Source organism: Pezoporus wallicus, unplaced genomic scaffold (assembly GCF_028554395.1).
Source record: "Pezoporus wallicus isolate ANWC-B61680 ecotype Strahan unplaced genomic scaffold, APGP_CSIRO_Pwel_v1 contig_13817, whole genome shotgun sequence".
NCBI lineage: Eukaryota > Metazoa > Chordata > Aves > Psittaciformes > Psittacidae > Pezoporus > Pezoporus wallicus.
This window is the reverse complement of record NW_026637726.1, coordinates 268993-293948: the sequence shown is the minus strand read 5'-3', so window position 1 is coordinate 293948 and position 24956 is coordinate 268993. Positions and strand designations below refer to the sequence as shown.

The window sequence follows — 24956 nt, the reverse complement described above, 5'->3', positions numbered from 1 at the left end:
GAATGTGCATTCATTCACATCTTCATTTTGCCTTATGAAGGTGATGTGGCTCTTTTGAGTGACTGAGGTGACAGCACCTTCTTGAGGCACATTGAGCAAAGGATAATGTATTTTTGTCATTGTTATTACATCACTGTTGAATGTGAGTTTGTATTTATATTATATATTATATAAATTTATCTATAAATATATATTTTTACATATATTATTAAAAGTTCATAAAAAAAGAAAAACGGGCTATGTTTGTGAAATACCTTAGGGTGAGAGGGGAAAGTAACTGACAAATTGTTGGCTGGCACAGCCTTATCTCTTACAACCTATGGCTCCTGGAGCCCAAAACTCACCTTTGGAAAGAAAGAGTAAAGCCTTTCAGTGAAGTGCTGGTTTCCTTGGGTCCTACAGACTTGAGAGCTTCTGAAATGGGTTCCTGTCTTGGTGCTGTTTAGGGCCTGTCACTCAGGTTTCCAAACCCATTTGTCATCATTTGTGTTTTGGAGAAATCAGAGAATAAACCCCAAATACCTCATCCTTTGGTTTTCACTTGGAATGTTTTTATGGGGATGCTTTGCAGTTTTAGTTACGGAAGAAGCTGGACTTCTCTGAGAGACAAAGTAAGGATAGCATGAGAAATGTCATGGTTTAGTATCCATGTGTTTTAATCTAGTAAAGGTGATGGGTACCACTTCTCATTTAGAAGCCTCCTTTGCTTAGAGCCACCCTTGTTTCAGTGTGGACTTTACCTTTAAACAGCAACTTCCTGTGTGAGATTAATCCATATTAAATATACAGTTTGTGTTAAGGCTGCACAGGATTTACAGCTTGAGTAGATTTCCCTGCCTTAACAGTTTGGAATCTGAGTTTTCAGAGAGCCTTTGACCTGGGCAGTCCATCTCCTTCTCCTCCTCTTTATCTTCTATTCAGTTTTCATTCCTTTTACCTCACTGCCTCACACAGATACTAAAACATGTGCTATTCTTCTTTACCTTTGGCTGTGATTTCTGTTATCTCTGTGGGTTCCTCCCCTCTTCCAGCCAGGAAACAAAAACCAGGGTGTGCTTTTAAAGGCAGGAAAGTAGCTTTAAATATCCTGATGGAGGAGCAGTGAAGTTTATTTTTCCTCTTAAAAAAAAGCCCCAAAAGGCAGCATGGTTTTCTTGAAGACTCTCCAACTTTGTGGCTTTGTGGAATGTTTATTATAGCATCCCTTTCCCAGTCTAGAGGGGAAGCAGCTTCTCACACCACAAGCGGCACTTCCTTTCCTCCTTCCATCCCCCTGCCCTTACAAACAGCATTTTTCCTGTAGGATAAATAACTTCACCGAAAGAAGTTACCCCCCCCCCCCGTAAAAGTCAGGCTGTTTATAGCTGAAATCCAACTGTTACTTTGCAGCTGGGCTCCGGAGTTTACCCTGAACCTCACAAAGGTCGTTGGCTTCCGAGATCTGTGTTTTGCACGTTAGTTTCTTGTGAATGACAAACCGGCCTTGTTCCTGACATTTCTTAATGCCCATTCCTACAGCAATAGGCACAGAAAGGCTCCATACAAACAGGTGGGGCTTTGTGAAGGCTTGCAAACAGTTTGCCGCGTACACTCTCCGAATTGGAAGCTGCCCCGGAGGCTGGAGCTGGTGCCAGGGCTTGGATGCAGCCGTGGCAGCAATGGAGGGGAGCAGATGAAGGTGATGACCAATGTGATTGCGTGGCCGGCTGCCCTTTCGGTGGTGTGAGTCCTGCCTGCATGCCCTTGCTGCTTCCTTGCCCTTGGACACCAAAGGAAGCAATTAAAATCAGGGTGAGCCAGAGGCTGGGAATCGTGTCAGATGAGAGACACATGTGTCACCTACCCGTGGTATAATGCCAAGGACGTGCGCCTGTCCCCAGGCTGTGTCTTGTGTGTTGAAGGTTATTAGTAATGTGCTTAGAGGTGGAACCCATAAAGTAAATCAGAAGCTCAGCACCAGACTTCCTTTGCAGCTTATTAACTTGCTTGAGACAAGTAGTTTAAGCCCATTCAATGGTACTTGTGTTGCATCGTCTCATTTTGCTGTGGAGCATAAAGAAGGGTTCAGCCAAACACAGCTGGTCCCCTGAATGCTCCTTACCTGCAAATAGGAGCTGGGGCCTTGCAGTGTGGAGATAACACAAACCAAGCAAAAGCTCCATGTAATTATCATTATTCCTGCTCTACTGAGCTATGGTGCTTTGCTTTCTGTTGGTTGGTTTTGTTTTTTTTGAGGTGGGGAAAAAGAGACAGATGAGATTTAATGAAGTTATCCATGCAAGACCTTTTGTGAGTGCGTTCAGGACAAAGCTAGCATCTTTCTTTCATAGTAAGCTGCCATTTCCAAGCTACAGGTCATGGTCATAAAAGGTTCATGGTCCTGGAGGTGATGTTACGTGCCTAGAAGCATGAATAAGAGATGTATTTACAAAGCAAACATTTTGGGAAGCAGCCCTCTTTTTGACAGAGTTTGTTTTAGGTTCTGACCACAAGAAAGAAAACCATGGAGACAACTGGAAAATGATGTTGCTGTTCCAGTTCAGGTGGTGTTGTCAGGATATGCAAGACCTAACAAGATTAGAGCAGTTTTGCCCTTTAATTTGAGCAGATGCAAGCTGGAGTCACTAGCAGATTTGCATCACAGCTATGGTTCAGCCCTGAGTCATGGGGTTATTTCATTCTGCTGTACTCGGTTTTTGATGAACCACTTTGCTCCTTTTTCTGTGTTGTGTAAGGGTGGGTTAAGCAAATGCTAATTCCTCAATGAAATACTTCTCCCTTGTTGAAACTTGAATGGGATGTTTTCCAGAGCGCAAGATCAGAAACCACCCTTTGCACTGGATAGCTGTGCCAGAAATGGCTTACCAGGAAAGCAGATTCCCGAGGGTGGGTAATGGTAATGAAATGGGCAAGGGGGAGCTTTTCAAGGACTGTTTTATTTCAGTGTTTCTTGCCTTGTGTCATTAATCTGGGTTTTTTTTCACCAAATCATGCTGCATGTCACACATTTCTTTGATCCAAGTTGTTAAAATTCCCGGCTCTCGCTCAAGCCGACTCATTCCTGCTTTTCATTAATGTTGTTTTGACTATTTTATATCATAGAAAAAGCAGTCATTCGGATCGTAGCCTTCCTAGTTGTGATCAGCAGATGGGATCGTATCTATCTGACTGTTAAAGCAAGTCCAGGACCCACGTAGTGACTTAGTGGATCTTGACAGGACCCACGTGTTCAGATGCCTGCAAGTCAAAATGGGCAGGAGTGCAGCATCTACCTCACCCCAGCCGAGGAGGAGGGCCAGGGCATTTGCAAAGAGTGAGTCATGTGTGCATCTCCAGATCGCAGCTGCTACAGCATCACAGGAGAGCTCTGAATTGAGCTTAAAAACGAAAGGACTTGAAGAGACCTGTAAGATTCTCTTGTAACTCCAACCCTTTAATGAAGATGAGCCTTTGTCCCAGGACGGAAAACAAGGTAGACCTGCATGTATAGTCAAGCTAAGCTTGACTGTGGTTGATAATCTAAATGGAGACCGAATTACTGATTTTCTTCAAGGCAGTGTATTTAAACCAGAGTTAGAATACCTGAAGAAAAAAGACCATTTTTTGCCTAGCACTGATTTTCCTTTTCCGTTTTACCTTCCTTTCTCCCCTAGAAATGTAATCCTGCCCAAAATAGACCATGTAGCTATAGGAGCAAGGCTGCAGTGCACTTGGGAAAATCTGCATGCCTTTGTGCTTAGCTTTCCTTGCTTTTGCGTCTCAGCTGAGCTCCTGACAATTGAAAATATTTAAAGAAGGAGAAGTAAACCCTAATGAATGTCAAAGGCATTGGCACAAAAACGCAAGCCTTCTTCCCTCTGTCTTAACTGAGCCACCTTAAAAGGCTTGCGGAGGGTAAGCAAATGAATACAGCCACTCATTCCCTCCATGCTCTTGCGTGCCAGTTTTGAAGGTGTTCGTTTCTATTTTTGCCTCCTTATTCTTTGCCCTCATGAAGATCCATAAATAAAATCTCTGTCTGTGTCCAAGCTCAGCAGCGATGGGGTCACATCTCCTCTGTATCGGTTTTCCTGTGAACTTTCAGTTCCTTCTCCTTTACTTGGAATAAAACGCTGTTAACGGCCAGGAGCCTGCAGCAGGAGGGCCATGTCACAGCCCGTCTGGGCCTCTGGATGCAACAGGTGAAATGCTATCGGGCTATTGGAATGGCCATTAGTATCTTTAAAGTCACTTTCTTATAATAGAAACGTACTTTAAGAGCAGAAAAAGCGCTGGTCTGCTTTTTATGCCTTCTCAAGACCCGGTTTTGCCATGTAAAGTCAATTGGCTGTAAGCTCCGGACCCCAGCTTGGCTCCAAAGTGCGCCTGGCTCTTCATTCACAAACTAAATGCTCCAGAGAGCTGCCAAATTGGGGAGATTATTCTGTCTCGTTTTCTGGCAAGCTGCGACTGCGTGTACCGCTTCATTTATATGCTAATAGAGGCCAAGCCTCCAAATAGACTCCATACAATATCAGTGCCACTTGGCTCTGTCTGTATGGTTATTCTGCCTTCCAGCAGCTTCGGGGTGTGTGCCCTGAGCCAGACAGGGGTTAGTATGTCTTCATCAATGAAGTCCTGCATCCTGACCCCGGCTTTGGGAAAGGGAGGATTCAACTGGAGGAGCGGGTCACTCGCACCAAGGATTGCCATGTCTCTCTGAAGGTAGGCTTGTGCCATTCCTTGACTGGGATGCTCTACATTTCAGCTCTGGGGAGAGAGGTGCTGATGGTCCTTAGGCCAGCTGGCCTAATCAGAGCTTGCAGAGAGCATGGCTAATTATGGGGACAACATGTTGAGGAGCCAGCTAGGTGGAACAGCCAGTTTTGCTACCTCCTCTCCTTTGCCAGCTAGTGAGGGACTGAATGGCCAAAGCTCATTCTCTAGACTGCCCGGTTTTAAAGCATAGGAAGTATCCATGTGTTGCCGACCGTTCCTTGAGGAGCACTGTATTGTCACGGAAAAAACAGGTGCAAACATATGCATCAAGGGCTATATTAAAACATGCAGATTAAGAACTCCATTTTATTAAGATGTTATGAATTTCAAGCGCCATACAATAAATGGCAACACTAATTTTATGGGGCGTTTCGCTGAAGGCTTTTGAGCTCAGGCTGGAAAATGCAAACACTTATGATACAAATTCTTTGATCCTTTTCAGAGGGAAGGTTTAAAGTGTAGATGTGACACTGGCTTGTAAGCGTGTTTTACCATTAACCCCAGGGATCAGAGGTCTGTACCGAGCTCTGAGGTTTCCATGTGATAGCATTTCTATGTGATATCATTTCTATGTGCTACCATTTCCATGCCTTTTTAAAGATTTCTTTCCGAAACTGATCAAGGTGTGGTGTTAAAAGCTTGGTAAAAGAGAACCTGAGCACTTAAGGCTAGAGAATTCCCAGCTGGCAGTCACCCGTGAGCATCCTTTGTGGGGCTCCATGGCACTGCAAGCAGTTACAGACTACAGCAGCTCAGGCATGGGATCATGGAGTTGCAACATGTTCCTGTCTTATAAAACCCAGCTCTTGTAGTGCAGTTCCCAGTCCATGTGCCCAAAAAAGGGGCTTCATAACCTACTGGAGAGAGCAAACGGCCAAGGAAAGGCTGTTGGAAGAACAAAAATGTGTCAACAATTCCTATGACCACTCAGGCTGGGTGTGTGCTCACATCTTGGAAAGAAGGGATTATCTGAAATCGGGATTCATGCCTTGGGCTCAGGGCCCCATTGTCCCTTTACATATAGGGGGTTGCTGTTCTTTACTGAGTTGTGGCTGTGCCCACCTCTTCTCTGGGAAGTGAGGGGCATCAACTCAGCATGAGCTTCCTCCTTGAGCTCAGATTTACACCTCACATCCAGGACAACTGGCTTATCCAACAAACAAATAGGCAGAGAGACACTCTCCACCTCACCTGTGGATGTCAGGTATGATCTGGCCAGGAAAGGAAGACTCATCAAGCCAAAAAAGGGTTAAAACAAGCAAGAGACAGCCCAACTGCTTTGCCTAATGATGAGGCAGTTTCCTGTGATGGAACAGTTCTGGGTTCTGGTACTTCCCAGGAATACCGACACGTTTTTGCAATCTGCTCATCATTCACCAGGTAAAACTTCCATGGGATTTCCAAAGCCTGCCCATGCGTTCAGTTTTCTTTGTTCCTGTGTACGCCTTGTGTGTGCCCTTAACAGCAACTTGCCTTCGGGTTATGACCTGTTGGTTGACAAAAATAGGTGCCAGGTGAGGTTCCTGCCAGGGCATGACCGGCAGGCTGAGGAATGCCACAACGCTTTGCGCAAGGAAGCGGCTCATTTATATCCGTGCTCCTTTGTGTGCTCCATGGAGCAGGTCTTGGCAAGCAGCGTTCACGCAGTTCTCTCTGTTTTAAGTGGAAGAGCTCCAAAGCCGATAAATTTCCTGTGTCAAATGGGTCAGAGAAAGGACATTACTGTTCTAGCCCAGGATGGTGCCGTTAGGTAAACGGGGATTGTTCCCTGGCCTGGGAACTGGCCCAATCTGGATGTGAGCGCTCGGAAGCTGTACTAAGGGAGATGATTGCTAAGGGCAAGACTGTGGTGGGGGTTCAGCTGCACTACAGGGGCTCACGGTGTGGGGAAAGGGAGCTTGCTGCTATGCTCAGAGCACCAGCCCGCACTTCGGAAGCTTGGCAAGGGGCAGCAGCCTTCATTCTGCCACTCATCGGCCCCTACGCAGGCAGCAAAGGCAATGAAAAAACCTGAACAAGCTGAGGAACGCCAAGTTGGCACAAGTCAGTTCCTAGGAGGCTCATATCTGAAGCAGCATCTAAAAGGCTGGAAATACCATATGAGCAGTGGAAGCCTAAAGGTTTCTGCCTGCACTCCATCGCTACTAGGACTGCAGTGTGTTACTACTGGAGTAGGATACTTGCTCCTTAACAGTGCTGGGATGAACTGTTTGAAATGCTCCTCTTCTTTACGTGGGTATTTTTTTGTTAACTCAGTTGTTTAATGTCTGCTTTTGGATGCTAATGGGATGTTTTAATTTGGGAATGTTCTGTGGTCTCTGACCTGACACAAGGATGCACCCCACTTTAAAGTGGTAGTTCTGGCTAACTCGGAGCAGAGGTGTTTAACTGCAGACCTCAGATGAACATGGCAGGAGCTTGAACATGGGTGTCCCATTGTCAAGGGCTCTCCAGAGTACAAAAGCAGCTTTTACTCGTTGCCAAAAGTGCGATCTATGACTGAAAGGTAAAACATTCCTCTCCCCTTCCACACCACACTATATTTTGGCTGTTCTGTGTCTTACCACATTGAGCCTAGCTGGCAATACAGGTTAATATTGAAATGTGTGGAGCGTTGTTTCACAAAGTTAGGAATCTGCAATAAGGGAAAATCCGGCTCTTGCAACAAAGAGAACAGCCCATTGGCAGATTCCATTGGAAAAGGGAATTGGCTGGGGAGAGGAGAGTGATTTAAAGGGCAGGAGGAAGAGTGGAACAGGCTGTTTTCCTGTAGTACTCACATTCTACCTTTGCAGAGGGAAGGGGAGCTGCTGCATCTAAATTCAGGGCACCTTTAGTAAAATAGAAAGTGGTCTGCAGCTCCATAAGTTTTATGGGAAGTAACTCCTGTGTCTGAGAGAACTTGTCAGTGGTCAGGGTCCTGTTGAGTAGTTCTGAAGGACGCAAATGCGATGACTTGCCTGGGTACTAAAAATGCGCATCTCGTGATGCATGAAGTCTTGCTGAAGGTAGTGGGTGTAACAACCACCCTTCATTTAAGTCAACTGCAAAGTGCAATTAAGCTTTATGGCAGAGAGAGCTGAAACAATAGGAGCCACTACCCCAAAACCAAGGGTGCATGCAAAGCTGTTTAAGAATGTGTCGTGTAGGTGGAGGGCTTGATAACAGGCTGAGTTAACATGCAGGTGGCTGAATATTGTTCATGTGGAAAAGAAAGCAGAAAGACATCAGAGCAGTGTGCAGAGAAGGCAGTTAGAAAGTCCCAGCAAAACAAACGCTGCCTGAATAAAAGCTGAGTTTTCAGAAGTCAGGCACCCAGAGCTCCAAGCAAGCAAGGCTTTACCTGCTCTCTGCTTGTATATACAGAACTTGTGTTGAAGGAGCTGCTCTGAATTCAGAAGGCTTTGTGTCAGAAAAATGCAGTACTAGGTTCCAATACCTATCTGTCACAAGAGAAACTATGCAGAAGTACTGACCAGCTCAGAACGTGGTAACGCTGTGATGGATCTCCTCACTACTGCAGTGGCAATGAAGTGGGTATCTGCTTCCAGTTGTAGTTAAACAAGTGAATCTTTTCTAGGGAATGCAACTTCAGTTTTCAGTGTGGAAAATATAAAGGAACATTAGTTAGAAGGGAAAGGGCAGTTCAGAATAAAACACAAACCAGGTCCACCTGGCTTAAGTAGATTCCACTGGCGCTTTCCACATAGGAATGTTTACTTGCTACAGAGTTGAATTTGACAAAGTAAGACTTGCACTTGGGTTTAAAGGTTTGCTTTTTCCATTTATTGTACTTGATAACAGTTACCCTTTACTCATCTTTCTGATTACTGCGCTGTCCCACACACACACTCTCTTGAATAAGCTTTACTTCAGTACTCACCTATTTCATGGCTTAGAAGAATCCAGCTTTTTTGCACAATGTTTGCTTTTCTTACTCGATTTAGCATGTGAATGGGTTGTCTGGCTATGACAGAAAGGTTGTGTCGTCTTGTCTTTAGGCCAGGTTGGACAGAGCCTTGGGTGACATGGTCTAGCGTGAGGTGTCCCTGCCCATGGCAGAGGGGTTGGAAGTAGACGACCTGAAGATCCTTTCCAACTTTAACCATTCTATGAGTTATTTGAAAGAGACTTTTGACAGTCTATTTATAAGCATGACCTTAAAAGATTTCTAACATTATGAGTTTGGATTGGAACTGAGACAAAGACCACCTAAACAGTGCCTTCCGCAGGTAGTTCCTCTGGTTTTAAAGTGTTTGCAGGCTTTGCTGAATTTCCCGTACAACTGAGCCTGACTTTTATTAAAGCACTGTCTGAATCTGACATTGGTTAGTCTCAGAAATGATAACTAAGCGTAGATTTAGATTCTTCTATGTGCTTACATTGCAGGAAATGCAAAGTGAATGAGCTTAAGGTAAAGTGAAGCGAGGCTATATGTAATTCTGCTGCATCCTTCTGAACCCCAGACAGCTCTCTGGTGATGCACCGGTGACATCGTTGGCCTTTTTGAGCTTTCCAGAATGCACTACCCAGCATTCAACCTTTAGACTTCTGTACACAAAAATCCTTTCATATGTAATAACAAAGTTTTTAGTCAACTTCCTAAGTGAGAATACAACGAAGGCAGTTATTTATTTCTCACAAAATAGTAAGCATTGTGAGACACCGTACGTGGAATAAGCCACCAGGGTCATCCAACCCAGTGCCTCACAAGCACAGGGGTAATAAGTGGTTAGACCCAAAAGGTCTACAAATCACCCATTCTGCGTGTACCACAAGCCACAAAATGCTCCCCAGTGCTCTATAACAGATTCAAAGCCATAGGCTGTTGTTTGCCACAGTTGGGCTGTTGCAGTCATGGCAATCTAGCATCTTTTGTAATGCATCACAAGAGGATAGCAAAGAGATCTAAGGCATTTTCAATATCCCAAGCACCAAGCACCCTTAAGACCTTTAAATGAGAATGCACTAAGTGGTATATCCTACTGCATTTTTTAGCCAGGCTTTCGCACTATGCTGGTGTTACCTATGCTCCATATAGCATGCAGACCTTGTACGTGAGTGTATATGCATATAAATGCATTCCTCAATGATTTTCCAGAAATGACTTTTCTGTCTTTATGGCATAGTTGTATTGCATCTTCTGGCCTCTGCAGGGCCAGAAAAGAGAAGTGGTACTGCTGTCCTTCCCAAGCACTTCAGAGCCTGTCAATAAGTTGGCATCCTTGGCCATGATCCAGCCCAGAGACTAAAGGTTTCCTGGTCTCTTTGGTTGATGAGGAAAGATGAAAAGATCTGATCTGTATTTGAGGTGAAGCAACTTTTGGGTCCCAGCCATCTGAGCAGATGCATCTCCTGGGACTTTGACTGCTCAGATGCAGAGCTTTCTTTCCTCCCTCCCATGTCCTGCTGGTGGCTTTCACTTCCACACATAATTAAGTGTGAATTGCCAGGAAGATTTCTCCCCTCATGAAAAACAACCATGGTAATCTCAGAAACAGCTGCATATGTTTAGTATCACCCTATCTAGATTCTTCTGGGAGAATCACTGTGCCCTGCTCTCTTCACATGAGTATTCTCACTTGGTTTTCTCCCCCTCTCAGACCAAAAGGCCAGCTACAGTAAGCAAAAAGATGTGCTATGCAAGACCCTATGGAAAGGAGGTATGTCTTCAAAATGTTTGGTTTTGAGATTCAATCCACTTTAGGTCTTCATTTACCCATAACGGTTGCCTCCATCTTAATTTACATGGACCTAACAGCTCCGCTAGGGACCAGAAAGTTCATCCTTTCAATCAAATCTGAGAGCAGTACCATGCTGATAGCAGGTAAATGAGAGATTTGCTTTGCAAGGAGGAAAGACTCCGTCTATTGGCATCCAAACAGATCAGCAGCATGACATTTGTTTCTCACAGGGAAATCCTTTCCCTAGGGAACAGACAGGAAATCCAAATTGAGAGGAGGTAAATACCAAAGGACTGCTGAGGAAAGGGGGGGGAGAAGGAACAGAAGGAGCAGTGTTTGCTTGTTGTGTTGGTTAAGGAAAGGTTCGGGAAAGAAAACTGCATGGGAAATGAGTGCTTATTTTGACATTATATGAAACGCTCTGATTGCAGGATGCACCACTTCCGTGCTGTGAAGCTGTAGTGCAGATTGCTGTGCCGCCTGCTGAAGTCTTTATTTACTGTGTTCTTTACCTCCTTAAAAAGCACTGAATTTCTTTGGGGAGGGGGAGAAAAAACCCACAACCTTGAAATTCACCTTATCCAGCTTAATAGAACCTTCAGTTTCTTCACAGCATCTGTTTTCCCTATTGCTGACTGCTGTGAACCAGAAGGTTCTGCGAAGTCATCTGGTAGTGGGCTGGGATGTACAGCAGTACACATGTATTGAACTCCATGGACCTTTTGCTGCCCATACATTGTCTAGGCTAACCCAGCCTTCTCAAGCTACTTGACTTAGAGTATAGAATGGCATGTTACGTGCATAACAGTGGGTGGGAGAGACAGGAGCCGACCCACTGGGTCTTGCAATCGCTGCTTGAACCCACTGATGGGAGCTTTGTTTTGCACTGATGCTCTCGCATCAGCCTTCCTTATAACTCGGGGTCCAAATGCTGGGCAGCAGCGGGTGGGTAATGAGAGTTAATTACTTAAGTACAAAGACCAGAATAAGGGTGATTCACCTTGTGAGGAAAAGCCATGCGAGGCTTTTCTGTGTGGTGCCATTGAGATGGTCCGTGACAGAGAGACTGTGAAATGGGGGCTCTGAAAAGGGCATTCCTCCCATTGGATTTGCTGACTGGAGGTTTTTGTCAGCTGGATCTTTGGGCTTCTTGCCAGCTCAGAAGAAGCTAACAAAGGCTGTTTCTTTGGTTGCATATGATCAGGGAAGAAGGAGAGGAGTACGAAAAGAAATGAGGGACTGTAATAGCTCTTAAAGAGAAACATTCTTTTCCAGAGGAGTAAAGAAGTCTTATTTGTATAGATACTCCGCCTCGGGTTACTGTGAGCCCCAGCATAACTCTTGAACCAATGCAAAGTGGCACGGATCACGGCACTTTAACATAGTACAGATGCTGTTTGGCACGGCATTGAACGTTAGGACAGTCTTGAAACTGAACCTGCAATCCTACTGTGCTCCAAAACGAAAAGATGCAGCACTGAGAGGGAATGGTTTCAAGTGCATTTGTCCATCAAAGGCAGATTTATAGTTTGATACCTGAAATTATAAATCAAAGGCTTATTTCCACTTAATGTTTTATTACTCTGTTTCCTAGGTTCTTCGGAGTGCTCGTGCTCTCAAGACAATATTTATCAGGGTTGGGTGATTTCTGTGCCTTCAAATGAAGAAATAAACAGGGTGCTCACCCCTGCTCTTCTAAACTTCCATTTCAGTTTTCCAGTCATTTCAAAGCTGTCCGAGTGAGCTCAGTGACTTCAGGGTGCTTTTAGCCCCTGGCTGCAGCATGCTTGATGGAAGTTGAGCTGTTAGATAGCTTTTCCCAAACAAATTCCAGTACGGCTCCATGTTCACATTCTCCTCCTGAGCTGTGGCCAGACAGAAGTGGCACCATTTTAAGCCTTGCCAAAGTCTATCTAACTTCTCTTTAAAAAAAAAGATGTGTAAACAACAGTTTTAATAGCCAAGTCTAACTAATGATTGCTGTCCTTCCTCTGTCTGAGCTGTTATCAAGTCTTTGAAGTTCTGCCAGCTTGTTTCCATTACAAGGCAAACCTGATACCAGCTGGAATTTCTGGAGTACAGAGGGAGCGATGGCAATGGTCCTGCTGACTTAAAAACTGTGCCTAATGGGCTGGGGTTTATGAAAGAATAAAATGATAAAGAAACTGGGAACAGTTTTCTTTATGCACATCTCTGCCTTTCCAGCAGTACCGCATCCCCAAGCGCCTCCATCTCTTTGAGCTTTTCTAATGTGATACCCACAGCAACTTTTCTTATTGCCTTACTTGTTTTCAAGGCTTTTATTTTGCCCATCGGTCCTTCAAGCTATCAAATGTTCCAGCCCTGTGTTTATCTGCCCCATGAGAAGTCTCCTGGCTCACATAGCGTGGCTTCTACTTTGTGTTTTGGGTGTTAGCTTCTGGGGCTTTTCTGCCATCACTGCCCTTGAGAGTGAGTCTTCCAGTTTGTTTAATGCAAGCCTGGGACCTATGAAAAGGGTTATTAACGCTTTCAGTCTAACAGCTGGCTGCAGCTAGTGATATAAAAACCAGCTGCCATGTTCGGATGATGGCATGCATCAGCAGGCAGGTAAAGCATTATAATCAAGATAATCTGCGGTGAGGATCCTTACTGGTATACACAGCACGCACAAACAAGCGATAGCCCTGCTTTATCTACAAAACAGGGTTTGATTTCAGCATGTGTACGCTATTAAGCTTTTTATGCATCAATGTAAAAAAAATCTGCTGCAATATGTTGTGATTTGAGCCATATGGCGTGTGAGAAACAGGTGGAGCAAAGGCTGAGCAAAAAGCATGGAAGGAGGGGAAAAATACCCATTTTCTTTTTACTAGTTAAGATACAGGACTACACTTGCGGCCATCACCCACCCAACATTTACTATTATTAACAATTATAATAGTCAAGCTCTTCCTAAGAACTTACCCAGAGGATGGAGGCTGACTATAAGAAGTTATCCACCAGCGTGCCTCATGCTTGGGAGGGGTGCTGCTAACAGTTCCCTGATGTAGGTTATATGTGGCTGTGACCTGCTGTTGGATGTGGCTTAAATATTGAACGTTTGCAATCTGCTCTTCTTGCTGTGATTTCCTTTTTTCACCTCCATCAGGGAGTTTCATTTCAAGGTCCCAATTGCGTGCTTCTCAAACCCGCTAAGACCCTTCTTAAAGCGGTTGCTGGAGCGCTTCCCGAGTCAATATTTGTTCAAGTGCTTATTAGCAAGACGGTGTCTTTGTATGTTTTCTGTTTCCACAAACATCCTGATTAGGAATGTGAACAGGAATGAGAGGCAATTTGCTGAATGTGTTGATATTTCTAGCATAGCCGAACGGGATGCTTTAACCGGGGGTATTTGCAATCGCAAGCCTTCTTCTCGCCTTTTGCTTGAGGTATGTTTTCTTGTTCTAACAGCAAGAAAGAGTATGCGGTCGCCTGTTCCTATGGCGAGTAAAAGCCAAAGCAGTCGTCCAGCTGTTAAAATTACTGTTAGGTCTGCATTTTCTATGGCTTTCCCGCTGCATGGCAGGAAATCGGCTTTCAAAGCTGCTTCCCCCTCCTCCCATCTAGCCTCCTATTAGATTAATACCAGAAGCATGAAGTAACGTTGAACAGAAAGTTGTTGCTTTTAGCCCTGGGAGAACTTGGCAGCCTCTCCAGAAATGAAAGGGGGAGGAGGGGGAACCTAAAGCCTCCGTTAACTGAAGAGGAGATCTGAGGCATGAAGGAATATTTTCCCCCTGTTAAACGTCTGAGGTTTACAAAGCACACTAATGATAAACTGGTTCCAGGTCTGATGAGAATCTGCCGTCAGCCCTCCCTCCTCTCTTTATGCATTAACCACCTGGCTCCTATGGGCTACTTTAGTGTCCCCGTTTCCTATTGCTACCTTATTTATGTCCGGTCAGCAAAGCGTAGCACCAAGTTAGTGCATTTCTCTTGCTGTTTAGCACGGGTTTATCATTTACAGGATGGTCTGAGGACCTTACAAACAAAATGAAGGTCGCTGCTTACTAACACTAGGTACACTGCTTTCCTGACTGTTTGAAGGATTCGGTAGTGCAAACAGCAAGGGAAAACCCCAAAAAGCAATGTGCAAACAAGGCATTGTGACAAAGAAGAGAGACCACCCCCAGCTTCCTATCTCAGATGTCACGGTGGTCTTTAAACTGCAGTACAAACTTACAATTTATGAAAACAATGTGTTAAAGATTGTCATATATTAATTTCCTGTGATACCCTGGGATCAGCGAGCATATTTTATTGCTTCCTGTGGGCCTAATCCTACATCAGTCAGTGGGAATTTCATGGGAAGCACGCGTTGTTGTGGCTGCAGTGGTGCAGGCCCAGACTGAAGAGCACAGCCGGGGCTTTGCTGCAAGCAGGCTGCCAGGAGCAACACTGCGGGATGGGGATGGATGCTCGCAGGTGAGCAGACAAGGATACCTGCCTAAATCAGCAGGCTTTACACAGTCTGGCTCCTGTAAAATAGCATCTCCAAACTACTCATATTCCACATATGTCTGAGTTTGCTTGCTTTTCAGTTCACCATCATACCCTCTAAAGCTTCAATTTCTGGTTCAAGTGCAGTGGCCTTAGCCACTGCAGGCTGTGTAGGTGGAGAGATGCTGGGCTTTGAATCTGAAGTACCCAAGTGCTTTACTTCCTTTAAACTAAGCTCATGGGCCCAAAAGTTCTTCCAGCTGTTTGCAGCCTATGCCACCCTATGTTTTCACTCCCTGCCCTGCCTTCAGGAACCCCATCCCGTTACTAGCATGAGGACAGATCCTGTGAGGAAGGTGGCACATCCAACAGTGGGCACAAGGAACTAGCATTACCAGTAGAACAGCTGGGTACAGCCCATGGTAACCCAAAATGGGCCTGACATAAGGAGAACAGGGAAGAACAGGATATGGATTAATCTAGCACAGGGCATATGCAAGGGGTATGTGCTATATGGTGCCTTGCACACCAACAGCCTGTCTGATACAAACACTGTCCTGGCCTCAGGAGACGGATTCCTATAGCACCCATCAGTTAAAAGCCTGCAGGGAAATGCTGGTTCATGTTGCCCTGTGCACTCTGACAGGAGCTGAATGTATTCAATTCTGCAACCCTCTCCACCACACTATACTCTTAGGATTTAGTTGAAGGGGTTGAAGTGCAGTGGGGAGGTCAGATAGTGGACTGTCACCTGACGGCTGTTTTGGTTTAGGCTTTTGCATCATTGCATCTTCAGGATGTTCATCTTTTAGGTTTCTCTATTTTGTCTAAACACGTAAGGTAGCTTTAAGTAAAGACTGTGTAGGAAAAAACTTGTTATAACTTCTATTTTTTTAGTTGCTTTTAATCCTGTATCTGGAGAAAAATCCCAGTAAGCAGAGGTGAACACGTACCTTTGCCTCTTATTCCGCTCCTATTAGTGCGGGAAAGCAGTAGTGATACCGTGTCATCCTTTGTGCTGCTAATAGGATTTAATTCCACATTTGGGAGCCATCTGCTGAGAAAAATCCTCTACAAACCTTTTAAATGCACATATGAAAATTCATCGGCAAAGGCATCCTCAAGAATGACTTGTGAGGATATATTTGATCTAAACTTTGTTAGGCGATGCTTTGTCCTTTATGAAAGCCACTACATCGTTTCCAGCCCAAGTGACTCTGAACAGTTATGAAGTAGTTTTTTGGCGATCATCTTTCCTTTTGGTAGAAAAGCATTGCTTTACCTCTTTTTTGACTGTGTTAATTAATTGAGATTCACCTGAAGGATGAGAACAGTTTTACACAGGAGAAAGAAGACAAGTGAACATTTATTTCAACACAGGGAGAGATTTCTTTCCACTGATTAACTGAAATCAAAGTACTATCTTGGCTTCTTGTGTTCCACACCCTGCTCCTGCTAAGATGTCTTGTGTAACCTTGGACAAGTGGCTTAAATGCTTTTAGGTTTCTTCTAATTCCCAGCTAAAGAAAGTACTATCTCACTGACGTGACGAGCCACATTGATGAGTCTAGAATGGGCAGCTAGGATGAAGATACCCTTGTATCCAACTGGTAGTACAAAACGATCAGCTACCCTAATCCATGACTGTGACTATACCAGTGTAGCTATCGCATTTGCACCATGTCTTCTGCCAACAGTTTGCCTGCTGATTTAACACCTGTGAGGAGCATGGGCCACGGTTTTGCCTGTAGACCTGGTGCTTGCGGGTTTCAACACATTTGCTCACAGATCATGTATAAAAATGTGGTTGTGTACAGAAAAACTTTAGTAACGCTGTAGTGAGTTTAGCTGCAGTATCACAGTGGGATAATTAAGCCCTAAGCCACCCCCATTCACAGAAGCATGCCTATTCTAGCAAAGGGAAGCAATTTATTAGCTGCAAAGACAGCCATATGCAAGCTAACAGGGTAGCGCTCCTGTGATTTGAAGCAGAGTAATGTCTGGCCTGTGTCAGTAAAAATCCCTTTGATTACTAAAATCTTCTGTTTAAAGAAGAAATAGTATGGTCTTTTATTGCGCTATATGGTAGAGATGCTTTAATAAAAATAGGTACCTTCCTAACAAACCTTTATATCTTTAGGCCATTATGGCTACAACGTTGCTGCTCCCTAAATGAGTCATTATGAGTTGTGCAATTATTAATAGAGACTTTTTAAGGTAACTTCTTATTAACAGGAAGCAAGCCACTTAGATCGAGTCCTCACTTTAACGGTAGCCTTACCCTAAGCTAGGCAGTCGGCATCAAAGGAAGAACAGACCACACCACTGTGCTGCACATCTAGGCAAAGCCCCGCAGAAGTGCAACAAAACCCACCTCCCAGACCTGTCCCTCGAGCTCCCAATTCAGCTGCAAAAGCAGCAGCACTCGGTGATTAAGAGGAATGCAAAACCTAACTGCTTTCTTGCCTTGCAATTACAACCTAGTTAATTGTGTACAACTGTGCAAAGGAAGAGGCTGAGGAAATTCATTTCGTGACCCTTCCAGCAATTGATTTGTGCCCTGGAGCATGAGATTTGATTACTCAAATACTGGAGCTTATTTTCCCTGGGTAGTTTCTTCTCGATAGCTCTTGTGAGACAATTTGAGGAAGGTTCAGAGCAAGTCACGAGAGCACTGCACTGCTTGAACCTGAGCTTACACTGGTTTATGTTGTTTGATCTACCTCTCCACTATGTGCTGCGTTAACAGGCTTTTAGGGTGTTTAACTCGGATGACCAGCGTAGCTATCAGAGTTGATGTTTTCATCGGGGTGGGACTGGTGAATGCAGGCACATTCCAGATTGCCTTTTTATGTTGCAGATTCCAAATAAGCCTTCAAAATCCAGTTTCTTTCACTATCTAGGCTCCAAAAGGTCTTTGAGGAGGTTACAACTGTTTGCTTTGATGTTCCAACAGAAGTTCTGTTTGTGACCACTGTTATTATTTTCAAGCTCTAAACCGATGTGTGTTTTTACTCTGCAGTGGCAAGCAACAGCTGGGTTTCCTCACTGACGCAGTGGTTACAAATGCTCTGGTTACACGCTGGAAAGCACTGAACCGTTGCAACTTAATTTGCTGACACATGTTTGTACAAAAAGGGTGCAATTTTAACAATCCATCGGTGTTAAAACCTGTATTTTAACATCTATTGATGCCAGGTCAAGAAGCAGAGGCGCGGTTTCAAGCACATCTGCTCAGATCTATGTGTTCCTCTTCTCAGCAAACACTCCACAGCAAAAACTCGTCAGACCTTTTTCAGATGGGGGAGAGGTGGAAGGAAGGAAGAGGTTTTACCTGGATCATTTTCTTGATCTGGTTTTCACAGGTAACTGCATCAGCCAAGCCAAAGAAGGTCACAAACTATAGACTGGCAATCCAAATGAATAGTTAGGGCAGGAAGGGGAAGAAACCAGACCAGTTTCGCCACCAAAGACTGTGTGTAACTACACCCACTCATCAATGGGTAGCCTTATCTTGACTGATTTTGGCAGGCTTGATACTGTCCGTCCTCCTGCAGGTAGCATAAAGCCTGAACCAACTCCCAGCTGTGGGCTCTGGCTCATTTGACAGCAATGCAGTCACGTCCACACCTGATGTGGATAAAATCTGTGAAGGTAAGGGACACAACAATGCAGAGGTTGTGATTGCAGGTGCCTGCTCAGGGGGGACTTCAGTTCCTCAGCGCTCTCTCCTTCCCTGTTGCAGCAGCATGGCACCGAAGGTTTTTAATTATCATTTTCAATGCTCCAGATTAAAGCATCTTTTTTTTCTTGCAAACATTCCAACATTTCATTTCTACTCACACGAATTGCCATGGAAACTAAACTTTTATTGGGCGTGCTTGCATGCTCAGGGGTGGAGAGCCTCTGTGTTATGCAGTATAGTTGATGTAGCCATGCAACTGCTATGAAAGCAGCTAAAGCTAGCTAGGTGGACTGCTGAACCCACCTACAACTTGTCGCTCTCGTGCAAGTTTCCATACCCTTTTCCTGCCTTTAAGAGTAGTATTGTTTCTTTCATTGCAGCAACAGTTCTCAGCTCTTTAGTTCTTGGAGTTTCATTGGCATGCTGATTTTCAAGTATTCCCTACTCCTAAAACGTGCAAGAGAGCGTCTTTTGTTTTACATTGCCAGACTCCTGCCTGTTAGACATTCCAACTTATCAAGTTATTTTAAGGCTGCAGCTATGGCTGCTTTTGAGTGCCTCTTGTCATGTTAGAAGTAAACCCTATTCCTTATTCTTCTCTCCTTTGCTGCCAAGAAACAGATGACACTGACTCAGATAAGATTTTCCCAGCAGACATGTATGAGGAGAAATGCATGCTCTGCCTGACCCAGCTTTGCTGCCATCCCACCTGCTGTGTAGCAACCAACTAAAGGCACTTTTCAGCACATTGAAAGTCTTTCAGAGTAACAGTTTAACCACAGGAGCAAAGTTACTCCTTTCCGCACTATTAGACATCATTTTCCCTAGGGTGATTTCTTTTGCACACAATTACTTAGAGTTTTCCCACTTAAAAGGAAAGGGAAGATCACATGAGACCAAGAGAAGGCTGGCTGCTTTTGGCTTTGGCTGTGCCAGGGTTTAAAAGTCATTCTTGCCTCTTCCAGCTGTGAGCATGTCCTTAGATCTTCATTTGCTGTATGTATATGCCTCTATTTATTCTAACTGTGTGCTCTCCTTGCTTGTTCAGTGAAAAGAAACGGAAGAGCCAGGTTCAACACTAGCAGTAAATGAAGCATTTGGACATTTGTGGAGGCAGCACCGAAAAGCACATCTAGGTTCTGGCCTATAGCAATTAGTCTCAAAAGTTTGTCTTTTTCTATGTAAACTACAGCAGAAACCAGGGCAGACAAGCCCTCTTTTTGTCTTTTAATACTCTCTGGTACTGTGTTACTATATAGATTCCAGATTTTAATGAGCTATTACTAAGTTTAAATCGTGCTAAAGTAACGGTTGTAGCCAAGCCAAATATCCCCTGGAATACTCAAGGAAGAAACCAGACCACAAAGAACACTATTCCCCCACGGTGGATGGGAACGCTGTGATTGTGGTAGCAGTTTTCATCTGTATGAGCTGTAAGAGCTTCAACTCATCCCTGAGGACCTGTGTGCAGCAGGTATGTGCTGCGATCCCCAAATTTCCTCCCTGGGAAACAGAGTGATGAGGCCACACAGCACGAAACAAGGTTGCTATGCAGGATACTCTGCTTCAGTGCCCTGTGCACAGTCCTCCAGGCTGGCTCGCATCCCTCATTGCTCGAGTTTTCCTTCCCAAGCCCATGCTATATGTGTGCTCTCTAGGCAAAGGCTCTCTATACACCCTGGGCTCCCAGCATCGTCTGGGATGACACATCCCAAGAGGCTCTTCACCCTTTCAGTTTGCCTTGGTAACAGCTGCATCCCAGCGGTTATCCCTGCTGCCTCTACCACCCAGTAGCCTCCCAAGCAGGAACCTCTGGTGGGATCTGCATTGGCACCCCTAACTGGGCACTGTGCTTTGCTGAGCTGGTGTTGTTTTGCACGCTTGCTTTGGTTTGGAAACCCCACCAGTGAGGCTCAGCCGGGCTCATCCGCCCACTCCCCACTTTGGGATGCTGAAAGGGTGGTGCTGCCAGCTGTGTGCATCCTTCCCTGATGCTCAGCACCTGGGGTCTTTTAGGCGCGCTGGGTGTGCACACACACGTGTGTGCAGCTCAGCCACCACTCCAGGACGTCTGCCCGAGGAGGAGGAGGAGGAGAAGGAGGAGGAAGGGCGCAGGTAAACGCATCCCCAGCCCCAGGCGCGGAAAACGGGGCCCGCTCCCTCGCAGAGCCGCCCTGTTTGCTCAGCTCATCCTGCGGGCAGGAAATTGACGCTCGATTCCTATCTATGGATCGTGAATCAGCCGCCGGAGGCCCCTCCGCTGCCTGTGCCCCGGGACGGCCCCGGCAAGGACCCCCCCCCCCCCCCCCCCCCCCCCCCCCCCCCCCCCCCCCCCCCCCCCCCCCCCGGGTATCCGTGTGTGCGTTTCCCTCTTCCGCCCGTCCGCTCTCCGTCCCTCGCCTGCCCCCCCCCGTTCCGTCTCCTCTTCGGCCGCCCCGTTGCCGCGACCCCGGGCTGAGGGGAGCGAACCATTCCCCCCGCGGGGGTGCCCCGCACCCCAGCCCCGCCGTGGGGCGGAGCGGCGCGGGGGGCGGCTCCCGGTGGCGGTGGAGGGAGGCGGGAGGAGGCGGCGGGCGAGATGCGCGGGGGGCAGCGGCGGAGGCAGCAGGGCGAGGAGGAGGAGGCGACGGTGATGGTGGTGAGTGCGGGACCAGGGGAAGCGCCGTCCCGTGGGGCGGCTGCTGCGCTCCGGTGTCGGCTCCGGTGTCGGAGCCTTGCGGGGACGGGGAGAAGGTCCCTCCCCGGCGGCGCAGCTGCTCACAGCTGTCCCCGGGTTCTGGCTACTTTTAAGGGAGTTTGTGGCAGCCCCCCTGCCGTCGCTCCCCTCGCGTTTCTGGCAGGTAGGGAGGGGCGGTGGGATCCCCCTTTACTGCCCGGCTCGGCGGAGACCCTGCAGCTCAAAGGGACGGGACTCCCACCCCGCGTCCCTCTCGGCGCCGGCCGCTTCTGCCTCTTTGTCCGGGTGTTTCCCCCCGGTGCTGGCGGGGAACAAAGCCTCTGCTCCGGCCGGCGGCGCCCATCCCCGCACGTTTTATGGGGCAGGGGAGGTAAGGGAGGAAGCGCAGGGCTCGGCTCGGTTTCCCGTCGTCAGTAATCTACCTGGTGGAAGGGAGGACGTAGGACTGGGCTCTTTGTCCGCGCTTCTTTTGTTAGGCTGCCTGCTTTTAAAGCCTCCTGCGGCTGTGCGAACGCTGCTGCGCCCAGCGGAGCGGGGTCCCTCCCAGGGCGGTGGATGCCGTCCCCGGAGTTCGGCGGCAGCAGCCGCCCGGCGTTACGGCTGAGTGGCTTGCGGGGATCGGAGGGGTTTGGGCTTGGTCTTCCCTGACCGACTTGGAGCCTGTAAGGCACCCAGCCGTGGTAGCCCGGTCAGCAGCCCGGGTCTCGGTGCTCCTTGGTGGCCCCTGTAGCTCGGTGGAGAATTCATCCTGGGTCTCCGAGCTCTCTCGGAAAGCTACCTGCCGCTCACCCGCAACAGGAGGAACGAGGCTGGGAGCCGACATTCCCCCCGCTCCTTCTGCTCCTTCCCAAAGCTGCTGCCTGAGGAATTTCCCCATGTGCAGAAGTGTAAATAGACTGGCTGTGCTTACATAAAGGCTCAAGAGATGGGCGTTCTGCTCCTGCCGCTGAGTGCTTGTGTGATTTTTAAAAACATGGGGTTTTATCACCAGCTCGTTTCCCCCCACATGCTCAGTTTGTCAGCGGGATGTTTTGTCTCTGCTCATGCCCACATCCTCCGTGTCTGCATCGCCAGGGCAGCTGGGGGTATGTGTTGGCACTCGGAACGTGGTGGGTACCTCACCTATGTGCTGTGCGTTCCCTCTCTTTTGGAGGAATAGAGAGGCAGTTTTGCAAGTCCACGTCTCAATTTTTCCTTTCCCCATGTTGTCATAGATAAGGCTCCTAAAGATAAGGTGTTAACACGGGAAAGGGAGGGAGGAGGTGAGGCAGAGCAGTGCCAAGGGGAATCACGAAGACCGAGGATGCTCTTGCTTTTCCCACAGCAGAAGGAAGCAATGCATGAGAGAAAGGAGGTGAAGGAAGAAGGTGGAAAAGCACTTACCTCTGCTGTCAAGGGCGGGTGTGGCGTACACTCAGCTAAGAGGGTGACAGAGAAAGAGATGCTTTTAGGGCAGTCAAATAGTAACACCCCATCATCTCCAGAGGTTTTTGTTTGGATTATGCAGTTCCACTTCCATACCAGCAATGCATTTCCCTTCCTATTTTGACAAATGCTAAATTGACTTTTGTGTGTGTCCATGTTTTTACTGAGGGAATGGAAAATTTTGGCAGGGAGCAGGACAGGAAGATTAGTCATTTTCTCTGTATTGGTTACTGGCCGTGCTTATCAAGGCAGTTCCTTGAAGGTATGCAAAGACACCATTGTTGGGAAGGAACAAAGTCAATCGTGATAAATCTGGAATAGTTTGGTTTTAGACAGGAAGCAGAGGATGGGTGAGGTAAAGATTGCAGGTCCACCTTGAGGCTGGAGTTGGATCAGGACTAAAGGGTTTTGGATGGGAAGATCTTTTCCACTTAAATATCCTGAGGGAAGTTGAAATAATGAGAGTGGGTGGGGGGAAGTGCTGGTAGTTGCCCATAAAGGAATTAGTGCTGTGTTCACTGCTCCTGGAGTGTATTCTCTCAGGTAAACAGTTAATTCTGATGTGTAGTAACTGCTGGTATGGCAAATAGTGCTTCCTGTTGAATGAAACAGCTATAAGACAATGCCTTGTTTCAGGTGTTCAGAGCAGATGCTGTTCATTTAGGTTTTGTTTTGGACTGGTGGGACACATCCAAGGTGCTGTGGAAATCCAAGGGGAGTTATCACCTGCAGAAGGTGATCCAGAGACTGCAATACAGGAGTGAACTCCATAGATGTAACCAGGCTTGGTTTTATTTACTCAAATCTCATGCAGGCAGAATCAGTTTTTAAGAGAACCATGTTAGTTAACTTCCTTAATTATATTAAATAGTGTAACTGCAGGTTTAGTGCCTGTATTCCTCCCTTGAGGGAATGCAGTACTGGGACTTGCTGATAGATGCTGCCCTGTATCTGTGTAGGCAGCCCCATGGCTGGGTAGCACAGCAGCCAGAGCGGATGCCACTTGAGCTGTCGCTGTCATGATGTGGTTTGCCAAGCCAGTGTGATGAGAAGCATTTCTTCTGGAGGCATGCTCACTGCCCTGGGAGTGCTGGGGAATGAAGAAGCGTTAAGGAGCTAGAGGGGACGTTTGGAAATGTGGGGCAAGCATCTCAGGAAGGAGATAAATTGAGGAGAAATGGGCAAACGGAAGAAGAGAGACAGCAACTGTCAGAATAAGTGGGCACTGGAGGCAAGTATTAATGGAAGGAAGTGACAGGCCCAAAGTGGCAGTGAAAGAAATCAGCACAGAGGAAAGCAGATCGTGGGCAGAGGTTGCCTGAGAGAAAGTAATGTAGTAGACAGGGTAAAAATGCTGAGGACATTCAGGCAGGCCAAAACCAACAAGGGAGTAGATGATCTTTGAGGCAGTTCTGATTCGTTTTTCTGGCTGCTTAGATTTCCTGTGACTTTACCTACCTGCTGTGTGTGACAAGCTCTCATTGGATTCGTTAGGGGCACCCTTAAGAGACAAAGTTTATCATGTCAGCTAGGATGTGAAAGGAGAAACTTTTCTGTAGGTTCTTCCTGCTCTCCTACACTAGGAATTTCTGCTCCTGTGCAGTCTGGAATTCGCATTCCTAATTGTTTTTCCTGACATTTTAGACGAAGAAAGTCTGTATTTCTTGGGCTTCTGCAGTGAGAATGATGTTGGTCTGAAATATTTATGTGCATTTATAACTACACCGGGTGTGTTGTTTGTCTGGGGGTTTGTTCATCTGCACAGTGAGATATAAGCAATCGCAGTCCACCAGAGCTTTCTGTTTACTGTGTCGGGGTGAAATGTTTGAGTCTTGCTTTGCAGACCTTTTGAGCACCCTCCTATTTTCAGTAGAAGTTAATGGAGTAGTGTCAGGATAATAGCAGGGAGCTCCTCATTGCTGCTGGGAGATGAATCAGTCGTGGGGTCAGATACCTGACTCTCAAGCTTCACTATCAGAAAGGTACCAAGACAGAATAAAGGAAGATGACTTGAAGTTGTCTCGTCCTCTGCCAGCCCTGTTTGCGTGAAGAGTTCATTGTTTTAACAGAAATCTCTCCTAATGTGCTTCTAACTACCGATGGCTTTCGTTTGGGTAGAAAAAAGAACTGTCCTCGCCTGGATTTATCTACTCCAGATGAACCAGTGGGGTTTGTGACTGCAGAACAAGGAGGAGGCAGTGATGTCTACTAAAATAATGTGGTTGGAGTAGGTGGTCTCATCTCTTGTCCTACCAAGCACACAGGA

The 24956-nt window shown here is 46.5% G+C and overlaps 1 protein-coding gene across 5 annotated transcripts in view; it reads left to right on the top strand.

Annotated features, from left to right (window-relative positions):
* The window catches only part of PHLDB2 (pleckstrin homology like domain family B member 2), a 115689-nt gene that overhangs the window by 30200 nt on the left and 60533 nt on the right, over positions 1-24956 (top strand). The window contains exon 1 of one of the 5 annotated variants that reach the window (XM_057407403.1): positions 21174-21223. The exons of the other annotated variants lie outside the window; for them this stretch is intronic. The gene's annotated coding sequence lies outside the window, so the exon portion shown is untranslated. Of the gene's footprint in view, positions 1-21173; positions 21224-24956 lie in introns of those variants that run through there. 5 annotated transcript variants of the gene reach the window in all.